Here is a 22951-nt window from a genome sequence, read left to right on the forward strand (position 1 = left end):
AGGTCAACCACATGTAAGTATCATACCTGCTGTACTACCCCTCCAGCTCCAGTAACTTGTTGAAACTACAGTAACAAAGAAGATGAAATTGTAAGTACCTGGCTCCCCCATCGCTTTTATTCCCCCCAATTAATCATCACAAATTCCCGGATGTCTGGCTCAAAGTTACCACATCTTCACAGTGATAAAGTTCACACTCTTACGCTTCAGTTTGCTCTTGGTCCAAGCTTCTCTGCCTTGTGGTTCTCGATTGATGCTCTTAGACATTTTCACTTTTCCGATGGTGCACAAGTCAACAGGCGGGAAGGCGCCCTGCAAGCAGCTGGCCACCAAGGCGGCCCACAAGAGCACGCCAGCCACGGATGGCATGAAGAATCCACACCGCTACCGTCCCAACACCGTGGTGCTTCAAGAGATCCACCAGCTGCCATTCCAGCAGCTGGTGTGTGAGATCGCATAGGACTTCAAGACCGACCTGGCTCCCAGAGCTTGGCTGTCATGGCGCTGCAGGAGGCATGCCAGGCCTACCTGATGGGGCTCTTCCAGGACACCAACCTCTGCGCATTCCCCACCAAGCGCATCACCATTATGCCCAAGGACATCAAGCTGACGTGCTGCATCCGCGGAGAGAGAGCATAAAGTTTATGATGCTAAAATCTCAGGGCTGGGACAAATGGAGATGCTACTGGAGCTGGCTCTAGTAATTGATGATTAACGGGATGACAGTGACAGTGACAGACCTTTTCACTAGCCCAGTCTTTTGATAGAGACTCTGTCACGGGTCTCATGGAAAATCTCCTTACCTCATTTAGCATCAGCAATCCAGGATCATGTGTGGCTCCAAAAGTAGTGGCAATTTCCCATTTTAACAGGTGTTGTTGTTGTTGTTGTTGTTCGGTTGGTTGGTTTGATTTGGGGCCTTACCTAGCACTGCTCAGGACTTACTCCTGGCTCTGAGCTCAGGGATCACTCCTGGCGGGACTTGGAGTGCTATATAGGAGTGTCAGTGTTCAAACCCAGGTCAAACACATACAAAGCAGTCACCCTACTTGTTGCACTATCCTCTGGTCCCCATTTTAAAACTTTTTAAGTGTACAATTTAGTGGTGGTAAGCATATTCACAATATTGTGTAGCCATCATCCCCGTCCAACTTCACATCTTTTTTTACCAACTTACATATAAACTCTCTACCTGTTAGACTATCTCTCCTTCCTCAGGTAGGCCCTAGGAATATATCTTATTTCTGTCTCTGCGAATTTGCTTCTACATGTCTGGTGGTTCTCAGGGCCCAGGCTGCTGGGATAGGCATGTAGTTCTGGGTTTGAACTCAGAGCCTAAATTATGCGTGGCATACACTTGCCCTATGAACTATCTCACTGGCCTTCAAACGTTCTGTGTTTCCTTTCCCCAATACACAAACATTTTCACAATCATATACCAGCACTAGTCTGTGAACCAGAGGGTAAAATCCACTCACAAAACCTGTCTTTTCTTTTTTCAAATTTTAATTTAAATAGTATGGTTACAAAAATATTGATGTTTATGGTTTTGATGTGTATAATTACTGCACCTTTACCACCACCGAAGTGCCCAAGACCCTCCTGCTCTGTCCCTGTGTCACCTCTAGTTCCTCTCTTTCTCCTCCTCCTCCTCTCACCCCTCTCCCCACCCTCCCATTGCTTGGTAACCTTAGTTTGGCTGTACAAGGCTAAGGGTTTGATAATGTCTCCTGCCTTGTTTTGCTCTTCTGTCTACCACAGATGAATGAGATCATCTGGGATTAGTTTCTCCCTCTGGCTTATTTTTTTAACTCATGAGGCCCTCCAGTTTCATCTAAGTTGCAGCAAACCATGAGATTTCATCTATTTATCTGGCACTGGGCATTGTTTCTACAGACCCAACTTACCCTCTCAGATTTTATTTTCACCGTGTTTTTCTGTTACCTAGATGCATTAACTCCACACAACTGAGAGCAATTGGCTGTTGACCCAAGTGGAAGAGGCATTCTCTATAAAGATTAGGGAGAGGGAAACATTAGTTGATTACTATTTATTATTGTTGATTACTATTTATTATTTATTACTATTTAACAACTACTGCTGTTGCTCAGGGCCATCAGGTCCATACTTGGCAATGCTCAAGGGGCCAGGGATTGGACCCAGTGGCTCCCACATGGAAGGCAGGTGCTCTATCACCTGAACTACATCTCTTGCTTCATGGGCAAAAGTCTTGAACACCTGTACATTTTTTATTTTCCCCTAGTCAGTGCTCTCCTTGGAAAGAATCTTCATTCTCCTGCACTGTAAGGATATTTTTCCATATATTTCTCTAAACCTAAGCTCTATGATAGAAAATTTTTGTTTGTTTTTGTTTGTTTAGGGACCATACCTGGCAGTGCTCAGAGCTTACTCCAAGCACTGCACTCATAGATCACTCCTGGCTCTGCTTGGGGGAATATATAGGGTACCAGTGATCAAACTTGGTCAGCAGTATGCAAGGCAAGTGCCCTACTATTATTCTGGCCTGAGGGTAAACTTTGGGTCTCTTACTGCTTTGCTTAACAATCCTCATGATTAGGGGCTGAAAAAATAGCTCAAGTGATAGAACATATGTTTACCATGTGCAAAGCCCTGAGTTTCATCCATGCCACTGCATGCTCCTCCTTCCCACGTGTACACACCCTGCGCAGCTGATGTGGCCCTATGTTAAAAAAATTCTTGCCTTGGTATTCCAAAATCCCAGTGAGTTGGTCTCAATCTGTTTCTCTATTTATACTCCCCACTATTACCCCTCCTTCAGGCCCTCCAGGACCCTTAGCAATCAGACCCTATTTCCTGAACTGTGTTTGCATCTTCCTAGTCTTTTGGTTTCTCTCTTTCTTATCCTCTTTATCCTCCTCTCACACCTAATTTCTACCCATCTATTGCATTCCAAGTCAAATGTTACTATTTTTATTAAAATTAGCTGCTGTGGGAATTAAGTAAAGCAACATGTGTAAAGAGTTGAACACCTGTCTTATGGTCTAGCACCATGTAATAAGGCTAGATAAATAGCATAAGTCATTTAACCCTATATGAATTTTACTTGTAGAAATATTGTGTAACTAATCTATAAGAATTTTAGTCTTAGTTAATTTTTGTGTTGTTCTGCCTGCATCAGATTGAACTCTTTTGTTTTGTTTTGGAGCTACACCTGGTTATGTTCAGAGCTTACTGGCATGGTTGGGGGACCAAATGAGTGGTAGGAATCTAATCTGGGCAAGGCCCTCAACACAGGTTCATGACAGGCAAGTTCCCCTACTGCACTATCCCTCCAGGACTCTTTATCAGTTTTGACTTTTGACCACATAAAACTCAACTGGCTAAACAGAAAGTGAGATTTAGTGGGTCACATAATTAAAAAGTCAAAGTATTGAGATGGCTTCTCATTATTTCTAAATGCTGCATTGTCCTCCTTTTTATATTTTATATTGTATATTTTATATTTATATTGTCTTCCTTTTTATATTTTAATTTATAGGCTCTTGACTCAATTGATCATCAACAAATTTAGGCAAATCTCCTTGAGTTTCTCTGGTTCTGACAAGGCCATGCTCCCATTACTGAAACAATCCTTTACGAAGCACTTGAATGCTTGGAGGGGTAATTTTCGGGTCATGTGTAACCCGGAATATGTGAGCCAAACCACACCCACTGAGAGGGCAGGAAGGCAGGACGGACACACACTCACAAAAGCTGGAGACATCCAAAAGTGGAATGAACACCAAAGATGTACCTAGCGCCTTGCATGGACTAGGTGCCCAATAAATCTTTAGTGAATGAATTGAGCTAACATTCTTTTAAATCAAAGAACATTCGAACTACTATTTATCAAATGATAGTTGAGAAGGGGATGGAGCTAACTTTTGTAGAGCACCTTTATACTTTATACCTGGATTAGGTCAGAGATTTAGATAAAATTATTTAATTTAGTCCAAGAAGAACCTGTGGTACAGTTTTACAGTTGAAAACAGACCAAGAGCTTAAATGATCTTTCAGAGGTGGTGCAGAGTTATAGATCCTGGCCAAGTCGGTCTGACCCTGAATCATTTCCAGTAGTTCTTGGTCCCTGCGTTTTTGGTGTTCTTGTTGCTGTTTTGGTTTGGAGGAAAGAGCCGGTGGTGATCAGGACTTACTCCTGTCTCTGTGATCAGGACTCACTCTTGGCATGACTGAGGGGACAATACATAATGCCCAGGATTAATCCCGGATCAGCTGTATGTAAGGCAAGCACTTTAACCGATGTACTATCTCATATGGGACATAGCTTTGCTTAAGCTCTGAGCCTAATTTTCAGTCAGTGCAAGGCATGTGGGTCCTGAGGCTGAGATCTCCAAGCCTGCTCGGATTGGGGCTGAGTATCCTTCACCCAGATCCTCCATCTTCCAGTAGTCAGGGGTCACACCCACTAAAGGACCCCCAGGGCCGTGTAATCTCATCAACGGCCAAGAAGCAGAGACTATAAAACCCAACTCCCGGAAGAGAACAGTGCAGAGTCTCCTGCCCCCACTCCTGGCTGTCCTCACCAGGGCCCCTTGGAGCGGGGCAGGTTGAGTTTCCCTCCCCACCCCAAGCAGAGCTCCAGCAGCCGAAGACCTCCAGAACCAGCCACAACCATGCGGAGACCACTCTCCATACTCATGAAGGTACTGGCAGAGGAACAAAGGTATGCGGGTCCTGGGTCTGAGATCTCCAAGCCTGCTTGGATTGGGGCTGAGCATCCTTCACCCAGATCCTCCATCTTCCAGTAGGCAGGGATCACACCCACCAACTGACCCCCAGCGCTGTGTAATCCCATCAACGGCCAAGATGCAGAGACTATAAAACCCAGCTCCTGAAAGTGCGTGGCTGCATTTGTGGCTGCATGACATCTTATTATCTCATTCTTACTTTGAACAATCTGGCAGGCTACCGAATGTAACCTGCCCACATGGCAGAGTCTGGCAAATTCCCCGTGGCGTACCCAATATGCCAAATACCAGTAACAATGATGGGTCTCATTCTTCTAACCCTGAAAGAGCCTTGAAAATGGCACTTTTTAAAATCTCGGGGCTAAGACGAAGGAGAAGTTACTGGTACCTGCTCAAGGCAATCGATGAACAATAGGATGATCGTGATTGTGACCATCTCTTCATCCATGGCCCCTGCTCTCTACATGGTTACTTATTCTTCTTCTATGATCCTGGGGATGAAAATTCCATAATCTTTTTCTAAAGATTGTTTCACATGGCATAAACCTGAGGGTTAAGAAACCTCATGATTTTCCTATTGTTTTAAGTGGATTGTATTTCATCCCTTCTGTCTTTTAAAAAAAAGTGGCAAGGCACTAGGGCTAGAATGTAGCTCAGTGGAAAAATGCTTGCATTGCCTTTTAGGATCCTGAGCTTGATCCCCAGGTCAGAAAAAAAAAGTGGAAGGTTGGCTTTAAAAAAATACTTATGAATTTGATGATAGTAATTAAGGACTTTATTAACCCATTCTTCCTCATCTCTGTTAAAGAGTTCAATCCATTTAGCCTTGTTTTGGAGAGCCTATTTTCATATCTCATATGGGACATAGCTTGCTTAAGCTCTGAGCCTACTTTTCAGTCAGTGCAAGACTTCAGTCATCTTCTAGATGCAAAATTTCCTGAACTTTCAGAAAAAATGACCTCAGCTCTGCTACGTATCTGCTGACTCTCAATGGAGTCTCCAGGCTGCTGCCAACCCTCTCTGCTGCCCCAAACACTCATATACATCTCTGCCAACACCAACACTACCACCACCAGCAGCACACACGGCCACACAAACCCATATAGACAGTCCACTATGTGTTGGACTATGTATTGTTATACACAAAGACTCAAACAACATAATTTGTGTAGAGCAACATACACTTCAAACAACATGCACACACAAAACACACACACAAATGACATACATGCAATACTACACGCAAGCATACATAACTCCCCCAATAACTTATACACGGTAGCAACAGAACATACCCAACAACACCCACATGTACGGCCACATGACCTGTGTGGAGACCAATGCTTCACTGCTCAGTGGCAGCCTCTGAATTGCATTCTCTGAACTCTTGAAATCAGGGAGCTGCCTGGTCTTTCTCTTTCTCTTGACTACAGCAGACGCCACGTCATTCTTGTTTTTAATCCTGGCAATCTAATTGCTTTATTTCTTTGCTCCCACAGTAGACAAGATTGGAATGCAATTTTTTGTTTTCAAATTTCAAGAAACTGAGAGGGCTGGCTTCTTGATAGTTTTGCCACTGTATGCTCTGGACTGTGAGATAATTCCGTCTCTGGATTCATTGGCCTGTGACCTGCAGGACTCGTGTAGGCACTTCTAACTTTTTTTTTGGGGGGGGGGGGACTTATCAAAGAAAAGTTAAAAAGAAGAGGAAGGAAAAAGAAAAAAGTGAGTACAGGGCAAGGTATGCTTTTCTATAGTTGCCAATATTTATTTCTCTCCCTCCTCCCCCCCTTCCTTTTTCTTCTTTCTTTTTTTTTTTTTTTCCATATTTTTGGAGTGAGGTCATAAGTGACTTTTTCCATGGCTTACTCCAGACTCTGTGCTTAGGGATCACTTCTGACAGGGGCTCAGATGAAGAACCAGGGATCAACTCTAGGTCAGCTACATGCAAGGCAAGTGCCTTATCCACTGTACTATCTCTCTGCCTCAATTGCCAAGTATCAATTAGACAAGTTCAAATAAAGGAATAGATGAATGGCAGTAATACTTAGACAAAGATGAATTCTTTATAAAGAAAACTTTATATTCCTTCATAAAGCAATAAAGGATCTACCTTTTTAATATTTCACATTGTAAGAGAAGCATGTAGAATAAAGACATTCTTAGTGGTAAAAAAGTAGAGCATCAAATATGAATAGCAAAAACTGCCAAAATTCAAAAATTAGAAACTGACAGAAAGATTTATTAGGAGACCTAAACACCAGATTTTAACAATAAGTGTGTGGGGAGGAGGCAATAAAGTTTGCAATATTGTAATATTAAAGTTTATTTATGAAAAAATATTGTAATTTGCTCCTTAATGACAAAATACAAACCTTTTTGGAAGCACTTTATGAAAACATGAGCAAAGCAAATAGTATATAAGGTCACAAAGAAAACTCAGTTGCCACAATTCATGCAATAAACATTAGTTCACATGGAAATCAGGAAAAAAATCAATAAATATGAGAAGTATTTCTAAGTATTGCTTGGGAGCACCCTCCCCCCCATCTAAATTCTTAACTACTTAATTAAAAGTTCTTTATAATTATAGAATAAAAATAAGATCAAATCTGTAATTTTCAAGTTTTTTACAAGATAATAAAAATCAGAATATTATACACGTAAGCATTCACAGATTTGGGCAGATCTATAGAAAGCAGGTATGTTTCACACTTCAAATATTCTCATTATTAAACCAGAAACAATAAAAATAAATATACCAAGCAGATGGCTGAAAAAATTGGGACTAGAACAAAACAAAACAAAGCAAATTCGAACAAGTAGAATTAGCTAAGAACAATAAATATAGGGACAGAGAGATAGACCAAAGGGATAAGCACGTGCTTTGCATACAGATGCCTGAGTTTAAACCTGGACACTGCATGTTCCCATGTTCCATCAGGAACTCAGCATCAAATCAGCAGTAGCCCCAGAGCACCTCCAGGTATGACCCAATACTCTCCCTGCCCCCCGCAAGGTAAATAGAGCACTATGTGAATTAGAAAAATGAGTATGAATGATAAACTGAGTGTTTAAAAGATTTTATGGAATTTGGAATAGAATGCTTTTTATGGAATGAAAATACTTTTCACTACTTGAATACAAGAAAGGACTAGATACAAACAACAATGTAAAAAGTGAGAAAAGTGGCATGAATATATTACAGGAACCTATATGAAAATGATATGTTCTTTGTTAATGCAATTAAAATTATTGATGAAATGATGGTGGTTTTCCTGGGAAAATCACTAAAATTGACAATATAAGTTTTATATATGTGAAAAGATTGATAACGCTGATAAAGATTTGACAAAGTCATCAAAAATCTTTAGGTTCAAATGGCTTTCCAAAGAATTAACTTGCAGTTTCAAAAGTACATGATTTTTATATTTTATAAAACACTTAGAAGAACAAGTAATGTTTAAATCCTACTAAATTTTGTTTAGCTAATCACTAGTTAATAGGCTTTTAAAAAACTGGAGAATTCAGCAACTCCAGTCCTGGAACCTACCAAGAGAAATGAAAACATACATCCATATAAAAACTTGAATGCTAGTGCTCATGACGAGTATTATTCTTAATAGCCCTAAACTGGAAACAGTCCAAATGTCTATCAATTGTTGAATGTGATACATCTACACTAAAGAATTAATCAATAAAAATTAATGAAATCTTAAATAAAAGATGAATTCAAAATATGCTTATACAGCATGCTAAAGCCTGGATAAATCTAGAAGAAACACTATGCTAAGTGGAAAAAAATCCACCATCAATTCTACATGTAATTTCATTTATGTAAAATTTCCAGAAAAGAGAAATTCATAGCAATGAAAATTCATAGAAAAAAAATCAGTAGTTGTCTGGGGGTAAGGGTGAGAGTAGGAAGTGAATACCAATGGGCTTGAGGGAGCATTTTAGCATGACAGGGATTTTTAAAAATGAGATGCCCTAAAATTGCTTTAAAATGGTGATTGTGGGCTGACGTGACAGCTCAAAATGTTGGAGTGCATTCTTCACATGCAGGAGTCCTGACTGGCTGGACCCTGAACATCTGGAAGTGCCCCTCCACTGATCTGGAGTAGCTCCTGAGTGCCTCCAGGTCTGGCCCAACCTCCCAAATGGTGATAGTCAGATTTCCTATAAGGCTATAAAAAAAATTTTGAGTTGGACACTGAGAGCGAGATTTTATGGTACGTAAATTATACCTCAATAAAAATGTTAAAATAGTTTTATCCAAACAAATTAATTTTAATAAGTGCCATTAACAGATAAAAAAAATCTCAGCTGGGGGCTGGAGTGATAGCACAGTGGGTAGGGCATTTGCCTTGCACACGGCTGACCCAGGTTCGATTCCCACCATCCCATACGGTCCCCCAAACACTGCCAGGAGTAGTTCCTGAGTGCAGAGCCAGGAGTAAACCCTGAGCATCACTGGGTGTGAGGCAAAAAGAAAAAAAATCTCAGCTGGTAATATTTCACCCCAAAATTGGCGGGCAAAGACTCAATGTGAAGGATACCACCATCCATATATCTTAAGTAGACTATAAATGGGTACAATGGTTTGTATAAGAAATTATAAACAAATACTAAGAATTTTCAGAATGCAAATGAACTTTTATTCATGAGTTCCACTTGAATTTATCCCTACAAAAATAAAGATCTTGGCAAAGATTGTAAAGGGTTGTGCATTATGGTATTCTTGATGATAACAACTTAGATAGAAAGATAGACACATAAATCATATTACACATATTGCACTGTAGCACTGTCCTCCCGTTGTTCATCGATTTGCTCGAGCGGGCACCAGTAATGTCTCACAACAAATTGAGACTTGTTGTTACTGTTTTTGGCATACTGAATATTACACTATACAATCAAATTAAACTTGCTAAAAATAATATTTTCAGAGAACTGGAGAGATAGTATAGTGGGCAGGATTCTGGCCTTGCCAGTGGCCAGTCTGGGTTTGATCCCTGGAACACTAATGGTTCCCTGAGTCCTGCCAGAAGTGACCCCTGATGAGCGCAGAGCCAGGAGTAAGCCCTGAGCACTGTTGGGTATGGCCAAAAAAATGAACATATAAAACAAATATACTGAATAACTATAAATGCTAATAAGAGATGAATGAAAAGGAATTATATCTTCCTCTATTTTCACCAAATGTAGTTCTCAAACAGAAGTAGCAAATCTATAAAACAATTCTCACTAGCTCCTTCCACCAGGAAAGGCAGTTCCATCACTCATAATGCGCCCAATCCTATTCTGGGTCTTCTTCCTTTTTCAATAGCCCTTAGAGAACTGAGTCAATGTGTTTGTCTGTTTGAGGGGTATTTCATGTTACAGTGAATTTGTTTAGGACAAGGATGTCCCTACATTTGAATTACAGAACCTTTGACAACTCAGCCCCACAATGGTTCGAAGTCTGCTCTCATCTCAGTGAAGCTGTCCTGCTATTATCATTCAAGGACCTATGCTCCAAAGCATTGCCATGTATAAGACAAACTCCTCAAACTGTGAGCCATGCACGGTGCCCCCAAGGTCCCTAAGTGTCTAGAAGTACAGGGCAGTGACACAAGAAAGTTTTCCTTCTTCATTTCTTTTCACTATGTTTGTTTTTTTTTTTTTTGTGTGTGTGTGTGTGTGAGGGGGGGGGGGGAGTGGTGGAACACATTTGATGACACTCAAGATCTACTCCAGAGTCTGTTTCCCAGGGTGGACAAGGAACCGTGCAGTGCTGGAGATCAAGTCAAAGTCTTCTCCATATGAAATATGCAGACACTTCGTTGAGCTCTCTCTTGTACCTGGAATCCTTTCCACTTTGAAATTCCGGTCTTTTGTACAGGTAACTTAAGTGCACTAGTTAAGGTGGGGATGCAGCTAAGAATCAAAGCGGGGAAAGAGTGTGTAACCACAAAGAAGGGTTTGAGGAGACAGCAAGTAGCTGAGAGGGGTCCAGTGAGAAGCAGCCGAAAGCTAATGAGTGGTATGTGCCAAACTTTCTTCTCTGAAGTCACATTATTAGCCACTGCACAGACATTTTCCAACCTAACTTTTTAAAATAATTAAACAAATGAAAAAGAATCCAGATTCTAGTATAAACGCTTCTAAGGCTTTGGTCTTTATTACTAATAAACTTTCACCAGCCTCCACCACCCGCCTTGACAAAGTGTGGGAGACGGCGGCTGGTAACGAGATTTTGCCGCCCGGATGAGCGTGCTCATTAGGGAAGCAGCTTGGTTTGAAGACCCACCCCAGCCAATCTGATTGCAGATTTTATTGAAATAATTTTATAAACAAGTCTTCAGACAAGGTTTAGTCCTGATGAATCCCCCGAGCTCATTACCACCCTCAGGAAGAAATTTGAAGAGATAAAAATAAAAGTCTAGGATTAAAACAACACTTTCACCTTAGGCAAAACAGTCTTCCTGAGCTTTAGATTTTTCCATCTGTAAAACAAGGATAATGATATTTCCCTCCCTGGCTCATCAGAAGAGCTAATGCTGAGTTCTGGAGAGTGTTCCTGGCAGTTGGGAAAGAAGGTAACACATAAACCTGATTATTTTTAATAGCACAAAGAACCTAACGGTGATAAATAGATGTCTGAGCTGTCCTAAGATAGGGTGAAAGCAATGTAAAGAGAGGCACGCATATGGTGTGATAAATCAGCCGAGTGTCTGGGCCATTCACCTGACTTGCATTAGACAGCTGCTCTCTCTCCAATATTTTCTTTGATATGAAGGGAGTTTTCGTTCAATGATGTATCACCATAAAACCATCATATGTATTTGTTGTGGTTGCTACTACAGAATCAGAGAGCCCTTAGCAAGACATTTGCAGTGAAAAACACTCGGGTGGCCAGCCTATATTCCCAGGTGGTAGCAACAAATTCAAAGCAGCTACCATCCCTCTGCCCACTCCCAGCAACTGGTTATCTATGTCAAAAGGCAAAAGACTTTGAAATCCCAATGGTTCATGACCCACCACACACACACACACACACACACACACACACACAGAGAGAGAGAGAGAGAGAGAGAGAGAGAGAGAGAGAGAGAGAGAGAGAGAGAGGTCTGAATTTTAAGATAATCCCTCTAGATCCAAACTCAAGAATCTGCACAGAAGCGTCATGTTTAAAAAGTGTGAAAGAGCTGGATAGGGCTCAAGAATGATCGACGTATTCCTTGCAGACACAAGTGACAGCATTTTCTGCTGCTACCCGGCGTCTTATTTTTGCATCAAACATAAATAGTAAGTGAAGAAATGTGATTAAGGAGCAGAGTTGCAGGTTCCCGAGAATTAGATGAAAGAGATCCTTAGCACGGAGGCACAAAGACTTGGGGGAAAAAAGGCAGAAACGAAAGGAGGGCTAGAGAGCAAACTTCAGGCAGAAAATCCTGGGTGTCAGAGGGACTGATTTTTGAGTTTCACAGAAGCGCCCGGAGCATAGATTACTCTGGGTTCAGCTGCTCCATGTCGTAGCAGATATTTCTTATAAATAATTAAAAAGTCACTGACTCTTTAGTGGACCAGGTTCAAAGGGATAGAAAGGGAGAGTGGGTCACCAGCTTTCAGACTGGGAGACTTAATGAGAAGGTGGCTCCACAGAGGGGGCGAGAGCTGCTGCTCTCAAGGGGTCTGCAGGAGGCTGGATGGAGGAAGATTTTCCATCTCCAAGGTTCCTTGTCCATCCTCCCTCCCCCCAACCCCAACCGCCTTTCTCAGGCTTAGGCTTTTTTGAGTACCCATTTTCTTCTCCCTCTTCCATCCATGGTAGAAATTGCACCTTTTAAGGGGCTCCAAGTTGCCTTCTAGAAAACGAAGTGCCTTGCTTGGCCTACACTGCAGCCTCTTTGGACACAAGCAGACTGGGGAGTTTGAGATAACAGCATCACTGAGCACAAACGGCCTCCATAGTGGAGCCAGAGGAACCTATGAGATCATTTGGAAAAGCTTGTGAATTCACTGCCATTTGCCTACTTGGCTTTGGATGAAAAGCAAATCTTAAAGCTGCTCAAAATGTGTCTGATTCATCTGTAACTGAGAATGAGACCAATCAGGGATAAGAAGTGAGTAAAATCCTTGTGATCACAGAGCCAAGAGAGCCTATTTTAAAGCACTTAATGTATTTTTTTCTTAAAGATATATACACCAACTGTAATTAAGCTCTCCCTTTCCTTATGATCTTGGCAAGATGTTAAAAAAGAGATAGAGGGAGGGAGTCTACTTGCCAAGTGGATTTTTCTAAGCGTTCTCAGCCCTAATTAAAAGTCCTTTGTGCAAGGCCAACCAGCAATCAGATTCCTAATTAGAGTTGAGCAAACTGCTCCGTGAACTGTGGGTTTCTCTGAACCCAGGAATCTGAGGATAAAGTCTTTCCATCTCAATGGGGCCATTTTGAAACACACAGACACCAAGACTTAAAGGCATGGGCTTATAAAGGGGTGCCACAATGTTATTCCTGTTGTGTGAATTCCTTTTCTGTCTCGAAATAGCTCTGTGGTATCTTACAAGCTGTGTTGGTTACCTCTGCTTTGTTTGGTGGGTATAGTATAACCAGGAATTCTAGCTTTCAAAAAACTGTCTTCAAGATCTGGGACGATGTGACTTGAGATTTAAGTATATGGAACAACGGTGTTTTGTGGTTTATGTCCATATGAAGATGTTCCTCCTCAATGGACTGGATTTCTACTGGAGTCTTGAGAATCATCATAAATAATATGCACGTGGCACTTCCAGTGCCGCTCTAGGAACTTGATAAGTACCCTCTTAACCACTATGAAGATAGGTCCAATAATTTCCCCCATTTCATAGGGAGGAAACGGAGGGACAGATAAGATAACAGGCCGTGACGTAGCTGGGTCAGTCAGGTCAATTGTCAATCAAGTTTTAGGTCTATACCAATTCCCACCACCTCGGACAATAGCATGACCTCCTAACTTGTATCAAACCATGGGTCAGAGCACCCCCACAGTGACACAGCTGGGTGCACTGCTCAATTTCCTATGCACTAGAGTTTCTTCCTGATTACTAGGCGGGTTTTTCCAAGACCCACATTTCAAATTGAGACTTTCTGAAATGTAGGCCTTGAATAAAGGGATTATACTGGGATGGAGAAATAAAGAACATAGCTATTCTTCATTCCCAGAACTGTGGCGAAAGCAACAACAATGGCATTCTTGTCTCAGCCAGTTAAAGACAAAACACCCAAAGCCGCAGCTTGGGAGAGTGGTGGGGCGGGGGGCGGGGGGGTGCAGGAGGGGGGTGCCACAAAAGTAACACACACCCTTGGCTTAGCTCATCTCTTAGTTCTCTTCACTTCTTGAGTTCTTCAGAAATGTAAATATCCTGAAATAGGGAGAAAGTTCTCACAATGACATAATTTCCTTTTCTTATGATTTGCCTTGGGCCAGATTCATGAGTACGGAAGATAAAGGCTCTTGGTAGTTTTCTATAAAGAAACTTTATTTTTCATTATCTGAAATGGACATATACTTTTAGGTATACATTTTGTTTTCAATTTAAAATACAAAGTTTAAATATGAGAGTGTGAGGTGAGATCTAAACATATTTCAATACAGAGCAGAGTAACCCACATTAGAAAATAAATGCTTTCATGTGTTCCAGGCAGTTAGCCATTTACAAAGCATCATTCGGGGGAGAGTCCACCATGGTAAGGAGATGACAGTTTTGGGCCAGTGGAAGAGGAAGCCAAAGTCACCGAAAGACAAAGATCAACAGAGGGTGGATAAAAAAAAAATTAAGCCTGAGAATCAAGTGAAGAGAGATAAGTCCCAGTGAAAGGCTCCCCACCCCTAACCCAAGAGTTTACAGGAGAAAATAAATTGGTTATGAGAAAGAAAACAAAATAAAGGCATGTAGCTCTTGAGTCATGTTTCTATCCTTTGCTGGGAAGACCATCTACTCTGGTGAAGTTGATCTGGCATTAGAATGCCTGTGGTTGTTTCTCCTGCAGATGCTTGGACATGGTCAACACAGAGGCCCCCACATTCAATCTGAAGGGAGCAGCAAGGGGGAAATTGCATAAATATGCTTGTTTTGCACTTTTTACCTTGAGTCAAGTTACATATTTGTACACGTCTATCATTGGTTTAGAACGTGTAACTTGGAACACAAGAGCTAAGCTTCATTCATATTCACATCTTTCGTGCTCAGCATAAAGTTGGCTCTCAGTTTTATTTGCAGATGAATGGGAATTCACAGTATCAACCACTATGGTACCCTATGCAATGTCTTTTAGGCAAAAAGCACTTAATACATATTCCTTGGATGAAGTTTCCACATCATGGCAAGTAACATGAATTTGACTCTGACTTTTAAGCTCTGAAATAACAAAGCAGACATGGTAGAAAAAAATACAAGATCTATATCACAGATTCTGTAAAGAACTTCCAGAGGGAAAAATTTAGAGGAAAAAAATAAAATGTTTGAGAATGATTAACAAATTTACTTCTGAAATGTTAAGGAACAAAACAATGCCAACATTTTAGGATGCCGCCATCTGTATCTATCTTCCCAAATTTAAGTTTTTCTCCTTGCTAAAAACCACAGAGACGGCTCAGGGTTTTCATATTCCCTGAGAGCTTGTCTGGGAAATTGACTCAGATGTCACAACCATACCTAGAAACAGGTAAACAGTTTCCATTCATGTGAGTGTTGATATGTATAATTTATATGACCCTCAGGCAATACATAAAGGAATTAATACATATAAATAAGTATATAAACACATATATTCAGATGATCTAAGCTACAGAAAAATGTAGTTACCTGATTAAGAGATACCATTCAAACCAGAGACTGATGAGATTTTAAGATTAGTTTGTAAGGGTGTTTATTCTTTTTTTCCTGTTAAAACACTCTTCAAAGGCTATGATCAGACAGTAATCCAACCGGGAAGACACCTTATTACTTTTCTCTTTTAACCCAACTTGTCTTAAGTACCAATTATTTATGAGACATTTTTCTTGATTTTTACATTCTTTTTTTTAACTGACAACTGGAGTTGACTCTTTCTCATTAATACATAAAAAGATTTTGCATTGTGTATGTTTTTAAGACAATGTTCCATAATTGCCAACTATCTTTTGAAGTAGCACTGGTGAGAAACACAGAGGTATGGAACAGGTCAGTTTCATTTCCTGGATATTATCACACACCTGAATGAGTGTAACTATTCGTCAGCCAAATCCTGCACTTAGAACAGCAGAAATGAAAGGAGAGGGACTTGTGTGCAAGGGTCCAATGTTCGTCAAGAACTGGGTATGTTAATTTTGCAAAAGAAAGTATGTCTTTCTGAAATGCCCTTGGAGTATATGCAGTTGAGACCACTGATGGAGAAAAGATCCTGACAGATAGGATTGTAATAGGTAAACTCTGGCCTTTGTTCATCAGCTTACAATCATGTTTGAGGGCTGGGATCAAACATGAATGGTTTAACTAATGCTAGTCCATGCTGTTGAGGGCTCATTCTGTTTGAGCACTGACCAGTGCTAAATGCTTGGCATGAGTAGTTGCCTCTACCTTTCAACAATATTTTTATGAGCAAGGTTCTAGTGGTATTTTCATTTTATTGGTAAGTAAAGTGAGCCATAAAAATGTTAAGCTTGGGTTTGGAGAGACAGTACAAGGGTTAAGGTGTATGCTTGCCTCTGGAAGATTCAGGTTCTATTCCTGGCCCCACATGTTTGTTCCCTGAGCTTCTGAGTGTAGCCCTATAGGGTCCTAACACCACTTGCAGTGTATCTCCGGGCCCCTGAGCACCACTTGGTGCCTGGTGTTCAGGGAGGCTTAAACTTATACTTGCCAAAGTACAACAGCAAATAAATGTCTATTTACTTGGTCATATAGCCTCAGAAGAAGAGATTTGAAAAACCTGTTTAACAGTTTATGGTTTATTGATCTTTTCCATTAGCATTCATTTTGTTCTCACCTCACTCTGTAAGCATTGTCTTTATTTTGCAGATGAGACCATGGAAACTCAGAAAAGTTTTGTGACTCATTTTGATGGTAAATTAGCTTGAGCATTCTCTGTGGCAGATGGCAGAGCCTCCTGTCCAGGGAAAGTTACTTTAGTAGGATTGAGAAGAAGGAACCCTGAGCCAAGAATCCCTGTCTCCCCTACTTTCCCTCTAACTTGAGGGTTGCAGTATCCTCCATAGCCACATGTCTAGTTCTCTGGTTGTTCGGTGGGTTAACTGAGTTTTGTGAGTCTTAGGGTGCTGCTGTACAAATGTCAGTTACAAATAATACAGAAAAATAACTACTCTTGGACCAAAGAGACATTACAAGGGTCAAGACCTTGCCTTGCATTTGGCAACACCAGGTTCAATCCCAGGTACTGCAGATAATCCTTGAGCACTGCCAGGAGTGATCTCAGATTCAGAGGTAAGCTCAGATCACCACCAGGTGTGCCTCCCCAGGTACACCTCCCACCCCACTCTAAAAATCTAATCTTGAGCTTGCCCTAAAAGCTTTCCATTTAGGGCAAAAACTTCGTTTGTGTCTCTTCCCAGCCCTATGTCTTAGGCAATAGGACAGGAAAATTAAAATAAATTTAAAGAACTTTCAAAGTATCGATTTCTTCTCCCATAGTGTTGGTACTCAGTCACAGAAGAATAAAAATTAGGGAAAGTGTAGAAAACAGAAGAATGAGAAATGTTCCAATTTAGCAGACTCAAAGAAAAAATTAGATCCCGATTGAAGAACAAAAAGTTCTTGTGGTTATAATACATGGATTGAGAAAGTATCTGTAAGTCATACTGTAAAAGCATACAAAAATAAGTCATTTGCTTTATAAGCTTATAAAGTTTAAAAAAATAAACTTATTTGCTTTAATTTTTATTGATAGAAATAAATGTATGGTGGAGAGTTATTTTATTCTATTCTTCCTGGAGACAATCAAAAGGTCTGGTGTTGTGCATTGGTCTCTTAGTGCCTGGTCACAGGGAATGGGCTTTGTGACAATGCCTGCCTTTTGGCAGCATCATTTTCCTTCTTTCCTTTTGTTTTTCTCCTGGCATCTTTAGCAAAAGACTTCCAGCTTGGAAAAGTAATTTCTGATGGGTTCCATTTACTGCCTTTTGTTTTGTGTTACAACAATGAGGCCACATCCAGCTTCACTCAAGGTACGAGAAACCTTAATAGAACTGAGCATCTTTGTTTCTCAGAGCCGGTCTGTTCATAAACAGCTGAGTAAGCAAGATTTGTCCTCTCTAAGAATTCACAGTGAACCTGAACCCGGCAGTTCAGAAAGTATGAAAGAAGCTCCAGGAGAATGCAGCTGAGCATAATACACAAGGAAAGATTCTGTGTGCTCGAAGCAGCAGGCATGTACTGGTCAAGGAATTAGATTACTCAAGGTGGTGACTCATTCAGCAACTATGTAGTGTTTGCGGTTGAAGAGAAACCTTTGCCAGAGAATGACTAAAATCTATTGGCAGTGTCTTTAAAGGAATCATGACTGGGCCTAAACCAGTGAATACGCAAGTGTGCCTTTTTTCTTCATCTTTCACTGATTCAAGTCTGAGAGTAAGAAAACACCATCTTCATTGACGTCTACTGTTACAGCATGGACTCTGGGGCATTCCCAACTACTGCTCTCAATGGGACTGAGCCCAGACACTTACCTCTGTGTTTGGGCATGGTCTTGTAATGGAGTGCGTGCGTGCGTGCGTGCGTGCGTGCGTGTGTGTGTGTGTGTGTGTGTGTGTGTAGTTTGTGGAATGAGCAAGTCAAACTTATGAAATGGTTAAAGGCATTTTGGTCTTGATAACGTAAAGGAAAACCTATGGCAGAGTATTTCCAAATTTGGTTACTGGTATCATCTCCTAGGGTTGTTTTATCAAATACAATAAATGGAGTGACTTAAATAGCCATTTATTTTCTCATGGTTTTGTAGAGTTCAAATCCAAGATCAAAGTGTGTGCACTCTTGGTTCTTAGGAATGGAAGGAAGAAACTGGTCTGTTCCTCTCTCTCTTTTGGGGACTTCCTGGAAATCTAAGGGATTCTTTGAGTGGCAGAAACTTCACTTGGATCTCTGCCTTCATCTTCATGTGGTGTTCTCTCTGTGTGGAGTTCTGTCTCCAAATTTTCACTGTTTATAAGGATACCAGTCAAATTGCATGAGGTGTCTGCCCTGCTCCAGTATGATCTCATCTCTGCCATTTCCTCTACAACGATCCTATCTCCAAAGAAGGGCATATTCTGAAAAACAAGGGTCAGTACTTCAATGTACAAATTTTGTAGACAGAAACAAAATTCAACCCATACCAGATGCCTGTATATGAAGTAGAGATAATTTATTTCAAAAGTACTGGATTGTTTTCATTTCTGTGGTAGACATTGTCAGTCTCTTTATTAAGTTTAGAGTTTTCAAAGAGTTTGAATAGATTTCACACATATAAGGAGTAACTAAAAATAAGACAGATTCTATAAACAAAATCTTTTTTTCTTAACCATTTGGGCATAATACAGCATATATACATTTGCAGTTATGAATGCAAACACCATGCAACTCTTTCCAAACAATATTATAAAGCATTACATTTTAATTTAATAGAATTATCACAATAGGAGGCAAATATAGTACCCACAACTTCATGACTTGGTTTAGTTTTTGAGATCATTAAAGAAGCTTTGATAACTTTTTTTTACAACTATCATTGTAGGGACAGAGTAAGTGTGTGTGAACATGTGTATGTGTACCCACATGCTAGTCCTGACCTGTGCCAAAACCTGAAAATTCTGTTGTGTCAACTTGGGTGAAAATAAGCAATCAAGGGTGAGAGGGATACTTGGGTCATGTACTGTTAAACCGGGCTGAGGTCACAGCAAAGGAGTCATAGGAAGACAGGTTGCGATGCAATGAAGAAAAGGTCTTTATTGGCTAGCTTGAGCTAGGGCCCTTGTCTGGCAGACCGACACAGCAGTAGCAATTTTGGATCAAATAGCCCTGAGTCTCAAAAGTGAGGGGTTTTCCAGCATGGTACTGGAACAAAGGCAGAACTGCAGACCAATGGAACAGGGTTGAATACACTGACATCTCTCCTCAATCATATGCTCATCTAATCTTTGATAAAGGTGCAAGTAATGTGAAGTGGAGTAAGGAAAGCCTCTTTAATAAATTGTGTTGGCATCACTGGACGGCTACCTGCAAAAAAATAGGCTCAGAACTCTGCCTAACACCATGTACAAAAGTGAGATCAAAATGGATTAAAGACCTCAACATCAGACCAGAAACCATAAGGTACATTGAAAATAAAGTTGGCAAAACCCTCCATGACATTGAAGCTAATGGTATCTTCAAAGATGCCACGCCACTGGCCGAGCAAGTGAAAACAGAGATAGATAAATGGGACTATCTTAAACTAAGAAGCTTCTGCACCTCCAAAGAAACAGTGACCAAAATACAAAGACAGTCTACAGAATGGGAAAGGATATTCACCGAATACACATCTGACAAGGGGTTGATATCCAGGATATACAGAATACTGGTTAAACTCCACAAGAAGAAAACATCCAACCCCATCCAAAAATGGGGCAATGAAATGAACAGAAACTTTCTCAAAGAAGAAATCCGAATGGCAAAAAAGCACATGAGAAAATGCTCTACATCATTAATCATCAGGGAGATGCAGATCAAAACCACAATGAGATACCATCTCACACCTCAGAGACTGGCCCACATCCAAAAGAACAAAAGCAACCGATGCTGGCGTGGATGTGGCGAGAAAGGGACACTCCTTCACTGTTGGTGGGAATGTCCACTGGTTCAGCCCTTCTGGAAAACAGTATGGACGATTCTCAAAAAATTAGAAATTGAGCTCCCATTTGACCCAGCAATACCACTCCTGGGAATATATCCCAGAGAGGCAAAAATGTATAGTCGAAGTGACATCTGCACTTGTTTGTTCATTGCAGCGCTCTTTACAATAGCCAGAAACTGGAAGAAACCTGAATGCCCAAGAACAGATGACTGGTTAAAGAAACTTTTGGTACATCTACACAATGGAGTACTATGTAGCTGTTAGAAAAGATGAAGTCATGAAATTTACATACAAGTGGTACAATATGGAAAGTATCATGCTAAGCGAAATGAGTCAGAAAGAGAGGGATAGACATAGAAAGATTGCATTCATCTGGGGGATATAAAGTAACAAAGTATGAGATTAATACCCAAGAATAGCTGAGATCAGCACCAGGAGGATTACTCCATAACTTAGAGGCCAGCCGGGTATCCTAGAGGAAAGGGCAGTTCAGATAGAGAAGGGAGCACCAAATAAAGTATGTTTGGAGGATCCTCCCAGGAGGGGAGATGCATGTCGAAAGTAGACTATGGACTGAACATGTTTGCCACTCAATATCTCTTTTGCAGACCACAACACCCAAAAGGAGAGAGAGAACACAGGGGATTGCCCTGCCACAGAGACAGGGGGGGTGGGGGGATGGGGGTGGGAGGGATATTATCCATGGTGGTGGAAAATGGGCACTGGTGGAGGGATGGGTATCTGATCATTGTATAATTGAAACCAAAGCACAAAAAATTGTAAATCTACAACTTTAAAAAAATAAAATAAAATAAAGGGGGAAAAAAAAAGTGAGGGGTTTTTATAGCATAACATTATGTAACAAAGACTTTCTGAGGACCACCCTTTTGGACGTAGTCTGAGAGGCTTTTCAACTACTTGTACTTAGCTGATTGGTTATAGGTTGAAGCTATATAAGGCTTGCATAAGAATTACATAACGCTTACATATGGTGGGTCTCTTTACCTGCAGCTGATTGGTAACCGTTACCTGACCCCACCATGGCTATCTCCCTTCGGGAAAATCATGACTCAATTTTAGGTATCTGTGCTCAGTTCCAGGAATTTGCACTCAATTCCAGGAATTCTAAAACTGAAACCTAGGAGGCCTTGTTTCTTCTGGCTTTTTTATGAGCCTGTCATGGCACTGCCTTTGCTTCTCTATCTCTCAATACAAGGAATACTTGTCAAAGAGAAGATTAACTGAACTCTATACTCCCAAATATAAGCAATTTGGGATGAAATCGGGATACTAGAGAGGTGTTAAACTTTCGACCTCTGAGAATAAAAGAAGAACATACTGGCCTTGAAAGTACCTAATCGGACCATTAAATCCTTACTCCATTAATAGAGCCATTTATATCTATCTGTGAGATCTGCACATCCTTAGGTAAAGTTACAGCCTGTCTCCTAGGTGAATGGGAGGGTTGGTAAGGATAGTGGCGTTCTCACAACATCCAGAGGGTAAAATCACCAGGGAGGTGGATTCAAGTACAAAAGGTGAAACTCTGACCATTCTTCTTGGGAACTTTTCCGAGACCTGGACTCTACCATAACCGTCTACCATAACTGAAGACTGCTGCTATTTCATGTTTCCTCACATGGCAATAAGTAATGAGAAAATCCATCCATTAGGGTCATGGCTACCCTCTTACTGTCTGTCTATTATAATCATTTGTCACTTGTGGGGAAGACTGGAAAGAACAGAGGACAGTGGTGGCTGGATTTTTTACATTGGTGATACTGAAAATGAGTGACTTATACACCATAGATATAAACACTAACACTATTGCAAAATAGGCACATAAAAATAAATACCTAGGGACTGGAGCAATAGCACAGCAGGTAAGACATTTGCCTTGCACATGGCCGACCCGGGTTCAATTCCCAGCATCCCATATGGTCCCCTGAGCACTGCCAGGAGTAATTCCTGAGTGCATGAGCCAGGAGTAACCCCTGTGTGTCACCGGGTGTGACCCAAAAAAGCAAATAAATAAATAAATAAATAAATGCCTAACCTTTCAACTCTAATGTCCTAAAGAATAATTTCTCACTTTCACAAACTTGATGAATCTTTGTCAATAAATTATAATTTGCATATGAATGTAAAAATGTATTTTTTACTTATTATAGCATTGAGAAATGCCAGTTCATATAAGCATAGCTTGCTAGACCTTTTTTCCTAAGAGGGCTAGAGACTTAGAACCATAAAATGTTGTAGCAGAAAGTGACCTTGGAAATAATCTTGTTCAGCTCTCCATTTTACAGGTAAGAAAATTAAGCTCCAGAGAGTCTAGTTACTTGTCAAGGGTGACTAGACTCTCTAGAGCCAAGGGTCAAAGATCAACAACCCG

General features: G+C 40.8%; 1 pseudogene; it reads left to right on the forward strand.

Annotated features, from left to right (window-relative positions):
• Positions 1–280: 280 nt before the first annotated feature.
• LOC130033631 (histone H3.1-like) lies at positions 281–639 on the forward strand (annotated as a pseudogene).
• Positions 640–22951: the final 22312 nt, after the last annotated feature.

The sequence above is a fragment of the Sorex fumeus genome, unplaced genomic scaffold (assembly GCF_029834395.1).
Source record: "Sorex fumeus unplaced genomic scaffold, SorFum_2.1 ptg000054l, whole genome shotgun sequence".
Classification (NCBI taxonomy): domain Eukaryota; kingdom Metazoa; phylum Chordata; class Mammalia; order Eulipotyphla; family Soricidae; genus Sorex; species Sorex fumeus.